The sequence below is a fragment of the Eumetopias jubatus genome, unplaced genomic scaffold (genome assembly GCF_037043125.1).
Source record: "Eumetopias jubatus isolate StellerSeaLion01/CBP00866 unplaced genomic scaffold, mEumJub1_p1.0 scaffold_11, whole genome shotgun sequence".
Taxonomy (NCBI): Eukaryota; Metazoa; Chordata; class Mammalia; order Carnivora; family Otariidae; genus Eumetopias; species Eumetopias jubatus.
Window position 1 is genome coordinate 34,120,728 of NW_028274817.1, and position 10,816 is coordinate 34,131,543.

The following is a 10,816-nucleotide window of genomic DNA, read 5'->3' on the forward strand; positions in this document are numbered from 1 at the left end:
ATGTTGACAAGAATTTGAAGAAATTGGAACACTCATACACTGCTGGTGGAAAGACAAAATAAGGCAGCTGTTGTGGAAAATGGTCTGGCAGTTCCTTAAAAGGTTAACCATAGTTAGCATATGAGCCAGCAATTCTACTCTTAGGTATACATCCAAGAGAAACAAAAACATATCCACAGAAAACTTGTACATGAATGTTCACAGCAGCATTACCTGTAATAGCCCCAAACTGGGAACAGCCCAGATATCCTTTTCTCATTGAAGTATGAATGAGATACAACATTATATTAGTTTTAAGTGTACAACACAGTGGCTCAACATTTGTATACATTGGAAATGATCACGTTAAGTCTATTTACCATCTGTCACCATACAAATTTACATTTTTTCTTGTGATGAGAACTTTTTAAGATTTACTTTCTTAGCAACTTTCACATTTGCAATACAATACTATTGACCATAGTCCCAATGTTATACGTTATATCCCCCTGGCATATGTATTTATAACTAGAAGTTTTTACCTCTTGATCTCCTTTACCCATTTTGTTTATTCCCCAACTCCTAACCCCTCTGGGAGCCACCAATCTTTTCTCTGTATCTAGGAGTTTTATTTTGTTTTGTTTGTTCATTTGTTTTGTTTTTAGGTTCCAGAAAAATGAAATTATATGGTATTTGTCTTTCTCCGCCTGACTTATTTCACTTAGCATAAAACTCTCAAGGTCTATCCATGTGGTTTGCAAATGGCAAGATTTCGTTCTTTTTTTATAGCTGAGTAGTATTCCGTTGTATATATAAATACATCTTCTTTATCCTTTCATCCATTGATGTACATTTAGGTTGTTTCCATATCTTGGCTATTCTAAATAATGCTGCAATGAACATAGGGGTGCATATATCTTTTTGAATTAGTGTTTTTGTTTTCTTAAGATAAATACTAGTGAGCTATAGTGAGGCTAAGTGATAACTAGCCTACATTCCCTGAGACTACTTCCACAGCTTCCAGATGTGTAGTAAACCTGAAGCCTGAACCCTCAAGTTGAGGCTCCACAGGAAGTTTTTTTTCCCCCACAGGAAGACCAGGGGTGTGTTTCAGTCTATTGTCTGTATAGTGCCCTGTGGGTGGTAGCCTGCCATGAACTCTGTCTCCAATTGGTTCAGACCCATAGAACCCAGAAACACAATCTCCACCATGAGCCAGGCACTCAAGGGGTATCTCCTGTGTGAGCTGCGTGTGCCGGCCAGCTTGAACAGGACCACAGTAGAGCAGGGCGTGAGGGTGGGGTACGCACCTGGCTGGCTTTGGCAGGGTCACGTTGGAGCAGCATGGGGGCAGAAAGAGACTAGGTATCTTTTCCTTTTTTTAAAGATTTTATTTATTTCTTTATTTGGGGGGGGAACGAGTTGGGGGCAGAGGGAGAGGGAGAAGCAGACTCCCGGCTGAGCAGGGAGCCCAACATGGGGATCAATCCCAGGACCCCGGGATCATGACCTGAGCCGAAGGCAGACGCTTAACTGACTAAGCCACCCAGGTGCCCCGGGACCAGATATCTTTTTAATGGATGAATGCTTAGCCACAGTGTGGTATATCCATACTATGGAATACTACTCAGGAGTAAAAAAAAAAAAAAAAAAAGTTACAAACAGCAACTCGGAGGAGTCTCAAAGGCATTATGCTGAGACAAAAGTGTCAAAAGATTACATACAGTATGATTCCATACACTTGACACTTTTAAACAGGCGAAAAAACTATAGTGACAGAAAAGAGATCAGTGGTTGCCAGGAGATGTGTATGGGGTGAGAATGACGATGAAGAGAGAGTACAGAGATTTTTGAGATTCTGTATCCTGATAATGGTGGTGGTTGCATAAATCTATGCATTTATTAAAATCCAAATGGAAAAAAAATCAATTTTGCTTTATAATAATTTTGAAAATAAAAAATATATTTAAATCAACTAAATGGTTTAGTTGAACAAGGAATTGATTATATAAAACAAGCTCCATTATTAGAATATAAGATTTTATAGTCATGAAAAATTATACCACAGATGTGTGTTGAAAGACAGTAAAAGTTATTCACAATATTTTAAGATTTTAAGAAACTCATCAAATAATATTTTTACTATTATTCCTTTCTTTGTAAAATTATAAGGCAAATGTATGATACATAAACAAAAGGGCTGGAAAAAATAAATCAAGATTTTATTTTATTTTTCTTCATGTAGTCTGTTTCAAACTTATTTCTCTTATTTGTATTTTTGGATTTTTAAATGATGAAAAGGTATTAACTTTTGTAATTTAAAATATAATTTTAATACTGTAAATTGTTAATCAAGGATTCTAACATCTTCTACCAAGTGCAACATTACCTTCCCACTCTATTCCCCAATCTAATTAATTTCCACTAAAAATTCACCTCATCCAGCACTCCCACTAGTGGGTATATATCTGAAGGAAATGAAATCACTGTCCTGAAGAGATACTTGCACTCCTATGTTTACTGCAGAGCTATTAGCAATAACTAAGATATGGAAACAGACTAAATATCTGTTTGTAGATGAATGGATAAAGAAAATGTGGTATATATACACAATGGAATACCATTCAGCTTTTAAAAAAGAAGGAAATCCTCAGCATGGCGCTGTTTATGGTAGAGCTTAGCTTTCAGACCAATCATCTTTTAATACAAATGAAAAAGACTATCAAGATGCATGAAAAGAGAAACACCAAACGAAAGAATGATGAAAAGACTCCACAAGGAGCAGTACCTGCGTATCTACTGGACAGAGAGGGACAGTCCCGAGCTAAAGTCCTTTCCAATATGATTAAACAAAAACGAAAAGAGAAAGCGGGAAAATGGGAAGTTCCTTTACCCGAAGTTCGTGCCCAGGGAGAAACAGAAGTATTAAAAGTGATTCGAACAGGTAAGAGAAAGAAGCATGGAAGAGTATGGTCACTAACGTCTGCCTTGTTGGAGACGGCTTTACTCGAAAACCACCTAAATATGAAAGATTCATTAGACCAATGGGCTTACGTTTCAAAAAGGCCCATGTAACACATCCTGAATTGAAAGCCACCTTTTGCCTGCCAGTACTTGGTGTAAAAAAGAAGCCTTCATCCCCACTATATACAACTTTGGGTGTTATTACCGAAGGCACTGTAATTGAGGTGAACGTGAGTGAGTTGGGCCTTGTGACACAAGGAGGCAAAGTTATTTGGGGCAAATAGGCCCAGGTTACCAACAACCCTGAAAATGATGGATGCATAAATGCAGTCCTGCTGGTTTGACAGCAGTTTCAGAGAAGTAATTCCTTACAATTACTTAAGACTACACACCGATCAGGAAGACCACCATTACTGTGGTGGTTCTGAATACTACCAAACAGCCTTACGTATCTGCAGTCATCAAGAGAAGTATTTATTCTATTGTAAAAAACATTAAAACAGACATTTATTAAAAAAAAAAAAAAGAAGGAAATCCTGCCATTTGTGACAGGATGGATGAACTCTGAGGGCATTATGCTCAGTGAATGAAGACAAAAAAAGACAAATACTGGTATTCATTGTCAAGTCAAATATGGAATCTATCACTTATATGTGGAATCTAAAGAAGCCCAACTCATAGAAACAGGGTAGACTAGTGGTTACCAGGGGCTGAGAGTGGGAGAAATGGGGAGACTTTGGTCAAACTACAAACTTCCAGTTTATAAGATGAATACATTCTGCAAATCTAATGTACTGCGTGGTGACTATAGTAAACTATGTATTGCATACCTGTAAGTCGCTAAGAGGAAATATCGTAAATGTTTTCTCTCACACACAAGAAGGTAACTATGTGAGGTAATGGAGATGTGTTAAATAATCTGTGGTAACCATTTCACAATATATATGTTTATCAAATCATCACATTGTATACCTTAAACTTACCCAAAGTTATATGTCAATCATACTTCAATAAAGCTGAAAAAATACTTTCTGATTGTCAAAATGGAAGATAAATAAAAAACACAATTTGATTTCTATGTTTTCTAAATTGCCCTGGATTATATTTACTGCTCTACCAAATACCTTGCTTCTATGCCCCAACATATGATTGGGATTCTCCCCTACTCAAAATGTTCTTCATCTCATTTGTCAAAATTTAGGTACGTCCACCTTTCTTCTGTTAACACTCTTACCTTATTCAAACTGGAAAGCAAAACATTTCTGTTTAACTTTTTGTTCAAATTCTGTTGTCAGAGATGTAGCCTCTTTGTAGTTGAAAATAATTTGTATTTTAAAGGTATTTGTTAGGGATTATCAATGAAATAAGCTAACTGGGGTAAGGATGCACATCTCTGGATTCAGATGAAACTACCCAAAGTTGCAGCTAAAAATGTCTAGAAGGAGGATGCAGAAGTACCTCTCCCTTTCTCCAATGACAGGGAAAAGGATTAATTGCACAGCAAAACTAAGAGTACTTTAGTAATTCCTGAAACAGAGAGATATTCAGTCTTTTTCTGAAGGGGAAATGGAAGAGCAGTTTTTAGAGCAGAAAAATAGACATCAATGCTTTATAGGATAATGAAATTCCCATAAGGTAGCAAAAGATTGTTACGCAAGTCCTTAACCAAGAGTATCCATTACATACCAAGAACTAGTCTAGATATTAAGGATATTTCCATGAAAAAAAAAAAAGCCTGTCTTTGTAGTGCTTACATTCTAATTATGTCAGATTAGGGTTAGAATAATCTGTTAGGCTTTGGTGAGAATATAAAGAAATACAATATTTTAAAAGTTAGGTGTGGATAAAAATTTCTAACACCCATCTCGTTTAGCCCAGCAATCTACTTCAGTGACTCTACCCTACATATCAAGTTATATAAGAGTCTAAGGGTATGTTATAGATAGAATTCTAAGATAACCAAGATTCCCACTCTTGGTGTACATGCCTTCTATCACTTTCTCTTGAGTGTGGGCATGATCTGTGAATATAATGGGAATCAATCCTGTGATTGTTATTACAGTTGACCCTTGAACAACACAGGCTTGAACAACGCTAGTACACTTATATGTGAATTGTTTTCAATAAACATAGTATGGTACTGTAATCATCCCTATGATTTTAACATTTTCTTCTCTCTAGCTTACTTCACTGTCAGAATACAATATATAATACATATACAAAATACGTGTTAATTGACTGTGTTATTGGTAAGGCTTCTGCTCAACAGTAGCCTATTAGTAGTTAAGTCTTAGGGGAGTCAAAGGTTATATGTGGATTTTCAACTGCATGGCCATTCAGTGCCCCTAACTCCTGCATTTTTTAAGGGTCACTGTAATCAGTTGACTTTGGAGTTAGTAGGAAAAAAAAAAGATTATTCTGACTGGTCTGACCTAATTAGGTGAGCCTTATAAAGAGACTGAGCCTTTCCCAACATCAGAGAGATTCAAAGTGCGAAAGGGCCCATGGAGGGTACCATATGGCAATGAACTGAGAGTGGCTTCTAGGAGCTGAGGGTGGTCCCTTAGCCAACAGCCAGCAAGAAAACAAGAATCTCAGTCATATAGCCTTAAGGAAAATCATGCTGGCATCAACTGGAAGAAGCTTAGAAGCAGATCCCTCCTTAATCAAGTTTCCATGGAAATTGTAAGATAACAAATTTGCCTGCTCAGTTTGTTACAATGTATTATTCAGCAATAGAAAAATAATAGAAGGTATTTGCATGAGAATGTTGATGACAACATTATTTGTATCAGCAAAAGAAACAATCTAAAATCCAAAACAATTACTTGTTGAATAAATGAGGGTATATTTGGATTATGGAATGTCATGATACCATTAAAAAAGTAAGTTCCCAATGTACTAATATGAAAGTATTAGTATATGAATAAGTATATGAATAAGAATACATATTTCAATAGTATATGAAAAAGAGCCATTTTCAGAATACATTTACCACAAACCATTTCTCATAATAAAAAAGCATAAATATTTAAAAATATCCAAACATATATATTTGAATGTGCATAGAAAAAATCTGGAAGAAAACATATCAATCTTTTTACAGTAGTTACCCCTTGAAAGTGGGACTGGTTAAGTCAATGGGATAAGAAAGGTTTTAACTCATTAGTCTCTACACCTATGTATTATTTGAACTTTGATTCAAGGGACATATAGTATTTTGTGTTAAAAACTAATAATTTGTGATAGTAATAGGAAAAGCTATTTTTTTCTTTTACCCAGATATATTCCTTTATCTTTTTTTGAAAGATTTTATTTATTTACTTATTTGAGAGAGTGAGTGAGCACAAGCAGGGGGAGCAGCAGAGAGAGGGAGAAGCAGGCTCCTCGCTGAGCAGGGAGCCCGATGCGGGGCTCGATCCCGGGACCCTGGGATCATGACCTGAGCTGAAGGCAGATGTTTAACCGACTGAGCCACCCGGGCTTCTAATTTTTAATTAAATTGCTTTTTAAGAAAAGCTCACTATAAAAGTATTATATTTTCAGCCACTTAATGTTTCCAGAGACTCACCATTTTGGTTAAGAAGATTTACTTTTTATATATAATGAATCTTTAAAGTCTATGCTTGAGGCTTCAAATAAAGTACCATTATTTTCAGTTTTAAGGAAATCAGTAACTGTAACACACTAATATCACTAATATCATTCGGTAGCAGCAAACCAAACCACAAGGGCAGTTTTTGAAGAGTGGCACGAATTTATTTGCAGCTAAAACTGGGGAGCTTGACCTCTACTATGCAAAATGTCTGAAACCCTCCACCAAAAGTACGATGGCAACAAACAGTCAAGAGGCCAACAACCAGGATAATTCCTCCACTTGGGAGGGAGAGCATGCTATGCTGGCACTTAGCATACTGTGCAGTAAGACTAGGCTCTTACTGTACACCATGGGATGAGTGCAATAAAGGCAATTTGTCTAAATGGGCGCCATAAGTGAACAAAGTACAAACAGTACAGAGATGCCAGTTTGAAAGGGGACGGAAGTTTTACGTTATACATAGTGATCAAGGCTAAAACTAAACCAAAGTTGATAACTAAGCCATAGGCAGGCTAGGCCCATAGAGTACCTTTGTGCAAATTATTAAAAGGCTCCTATTCCTCCAGGCAATAGAGCCCCATGCCAGACTCCATTTCCCCCCTCATCCTGGTGTTTGAATTCAGTTAACAAGCTATACAACTCAACAGGCAGTAGTAGGGGCGCCTGGCTGGCTCACTCGGTAGAGCGCATGACTCTTGATCTCAGGGTTGTGAGTTCAAGCCCCATGTTGTGTAGAGATTACTTAAAAATTAAAAAAAAAATTAAAAAAACAGGCATTAGTAGAGAGTCAGCTTCAGGGAATCAAGGAGGAGCTGGAATATGAGAACTGGTATATGAAATTTAGTTTCAAGGTAGAATCTAATTGGGTTACCTACTTCTGATATGACATAGTGCTAAGCCAGCCTAAAGCAAGGTGGGTGTCAGACACGAGTAGTTCTTCTTTTCAAGGCCAAGTATACCTGAGACCTTACATAAGTCCAGGTTGACACATCAAATTAGCCATCACAAACCCAGATAATAACCATGAGGTAATAGCTCTGTTATATTTGTAGAGAAATGATTATTAAAATGGACCAAATGAACTTACACTGAAACTAAGAATATAGAGATACCTAAAATTTTATAAAAATAAACATGAATATCCTGGAAAGCAAAAAAATTCAGTGTGACCAAGTTTGATCCCATTTTATTTTAGCGACGCTGCTATGTTCCTAAAATAAAATGTTTTACTACACTAATGTTGATGTTATGTGTCTGTTGGTCAATGATGAGAAGATGATGAATTAAATAAAGTTTATCCATTAATCAGGCATCACAATGGCATATCCTTCAAGGCATACCAGTGTCACATTTGTTTTCTCAAATTTGCACACAGTCCATGTCACTTCGAATCATTTTTCATCAAACCATATTGATTAATCAATCATTTAATCAAGTACCTTCTATGTGCCCAGAATCATGCTAGATGTTGTGGGGAATCATAGGAGTAGAAAAAGGGAATCCTATTACTGAGGCAAGTATATATTAAAATGCTAAAGTCTGGGATATCAAACCGAAACAATAAGATCCTATTTGTGTGATACACAATAAATGCAAAAAAAAAAAAAAAAAAAGGAGCAAAGAAGGGAGAATTCATCAGAAAATGCTTCACAACAGAGGAGATAGATGGGACTTGAATTGAGCCTTAAAGAATAGGTTGGATAAGCTTTTCTGTGCTATAAGCCTTTCTGAGAGCACAAAAATTGCATAGAAAAGTCTATTTTTCCCATTTAAACTGAACATCAAAGCAGGACTTCTAGAGAACACTAATGTGTTTCCAGCCCTCAGATACTTCACTGGGGAAAGGGGAGAAGGGGGCAAGGTCTCAGCTATCAGCGTAGAAGGCTTGCTTATGCTTTATTGAGGGAGACAATCCTAACCTCTACTTTGTTTGGCCATTCAGATTTTAGATCAGTGCTGCTTCATTATGGCTGGATATTTTAAGTAATTAGAGCATTTGGATTCTCCATTTTCTTTTGACCAATTCTTTTCTGCCATTTCTAAGGTTAGACAGTTCCTTTAATGAAAGCCTTTAGAAGGGTTTGGAAATCTGAAATGCATTCTCTTCTGTCTGTAATAAAAGCTCTTATTCATTGTTTTCTTAAAGAGGAAAATAACACACAGTTTGCAAAAGCTGATCAGGGTATTTCATTCTTGCAATAATTAGCCATCCTAATTCTCATATTTTATCAGTCTGCAGTAGGAGGCATGCTCCCTAATTACCACAGGGCATTTATGCTTGATTATTGAGCAGTTGTATAACTAAAGAGATATGCATGTGCTGAAGATACAAATCATTTATTAAAATGACTACAAAGGACAATGATAAATTTCTGACTTCTTATGTTCCCCGACTTCTTCAGCCATGGGTTTCCATATTCAGTTCTTTAGCTCTGATTTTAAATGCCATGGAAATATATACAGTAACTAGCATCTTTCAAGGGCTCATTATTTAGTCATAGAATCAGGGAATATCATCGCTGGAATTCATATTGGAGATCATCCCTCATTTTACAGAAAGAAAATAGCCAAAGGGGAAAGAACTAGCCAATGACAGAGTCAGAAATGGAATTCATATCTTCTGATATGAGTTAATCTAGAGTTTGTTTGTTTTTCAAAAAGGTTAAATTGAGAAGAGTCAAAGTGTTGGCAGCCTAGGAACCACCACCATAGTTCTAGGCATCATGAGTGGAAGTACACTTTTCAAAACTCTGAAAGCCTTGATGTCAACTTAAGGTTGACTTCTACCAGTACTATGACATCATGGAATAGTTCTTGGGATAGGTACAAAGCCAAGCCCTATAGTAGGGTCCATAGGAAATACCTAAATATTTACCAGCAGCTATAGGTTATTCTAAAATATGCTGTAATGCCTTCCCACCTCAGGCCTTCATTCACACCTGCTTACACTCCACAACTCTTTTCCTGACCCACGTGATCACTGATTAATTTGGGGGATATACTATATAAATATTAAGGAAGAAATCCCAGCAAGGGACTTCTAGTAACTGAAAGAAGATTAGCATAGGTGATAGGCCCAGAAAAACTTTAAAGTATTAACCAAAAAGCCATACTGAGAAAGACCCAGTAATGGAAGACCAAAACTCATGCTTTTTTTCAAAATCCAGTATCAAGCAGTACTCTGTAACAAGTGCTCAATAAATATTTTTTAGAATGAATACTCTACTGAGCAATGTATAAAGGGATGTCGTACTGGAATGTGCACTAAATTTCAGAATTATGACGACTCTAGTGGGAAAGGGTTTGTCAGGATTGGGGAATGAAGGTAAAGTGGTAAGGAAAGCACACAGATAAACAGACCAGTTATCAGATGAAATAAAGAGAACTGAGGACTTCTCTGGGATGGTGTTTAGAATCAACAAATAAACTAGGAAAACATAACAACAATTACTAGTAATGGATTGAAATAGGCAATGGTACACAATCCCAGGATATAGTAATCTGAACTTCAAAGTAAAGCATGATCCCTAAGGATTATATTTAAAAATAATCACGATTGTAAATGTATGATGCATTAGCTCCTATCATGATTTTAGCACCTACAAGGTATAAACTTTGTTTGCCCTTCATACTCATCCATGATGCGTGAGGTTTAATAAGCAGCTCAATCAGAGCAATGAAACCTCATTATCTACCTCTCTCTCCTCTAAGGGATCCTTCTGGAGTGAACGGAGATTCATGGAAAGTGTAGGAAATTTTTCATCATTCACTCAGATGGAGGACTAACTACCCTGACTCCTGGATACAACTTTCCTAAAGGTCAAAATTAACAGTGGCATCAGGACACGGGGCGGGGGGGGGGGGGGCTATGACTTTCCAATATAATATCTCAACAACACAGAGGAAAAAATTAGGTAAAAAATATATGCAAATTTCACAAATTGCAAAATAAGGGACATGGTACTATTGGTTCTGTGACTGCTGTAAAATTTTACATTAAGATAGAAAATACAATATCAGAAGAGAACTATCTCATGGAACGATCTATCCTTATTATATCTAAATTATCTTTTTTCTTCCTACCATTTTCTAAAAGGGACAGAAATTGCCTGAGAAACTGCATCCACGCAAGGCTTTGGGAAGGTTTGTAGAGGGCAAATAAAGTTCATAATGCAAACTATGATAAGCCATGAAATCTGACCTTTCACTTTGGTTGATAAGATTTTTTTTTATCCTGCCTCCCAATACATAGGATTCTGTACCACAATTAGAGGT

General features: G+C 36.6%; 1 pseudogene; it reads left to right on the forward strand.

Moving 5' to 3' along the window:
• The first annotated feature begins 2,634 nt into the window (after positions 1-2,634).
• On the forward strand, positions 2,635-3,298 carry LOC114200230 (ribosome biogenesis protein NSA2 homolog pseudogene; annotated as a pseudogene).
• The last annotated feature ends 7,518 nt before the right edge of the window (positions 3,299-10,816 follow it).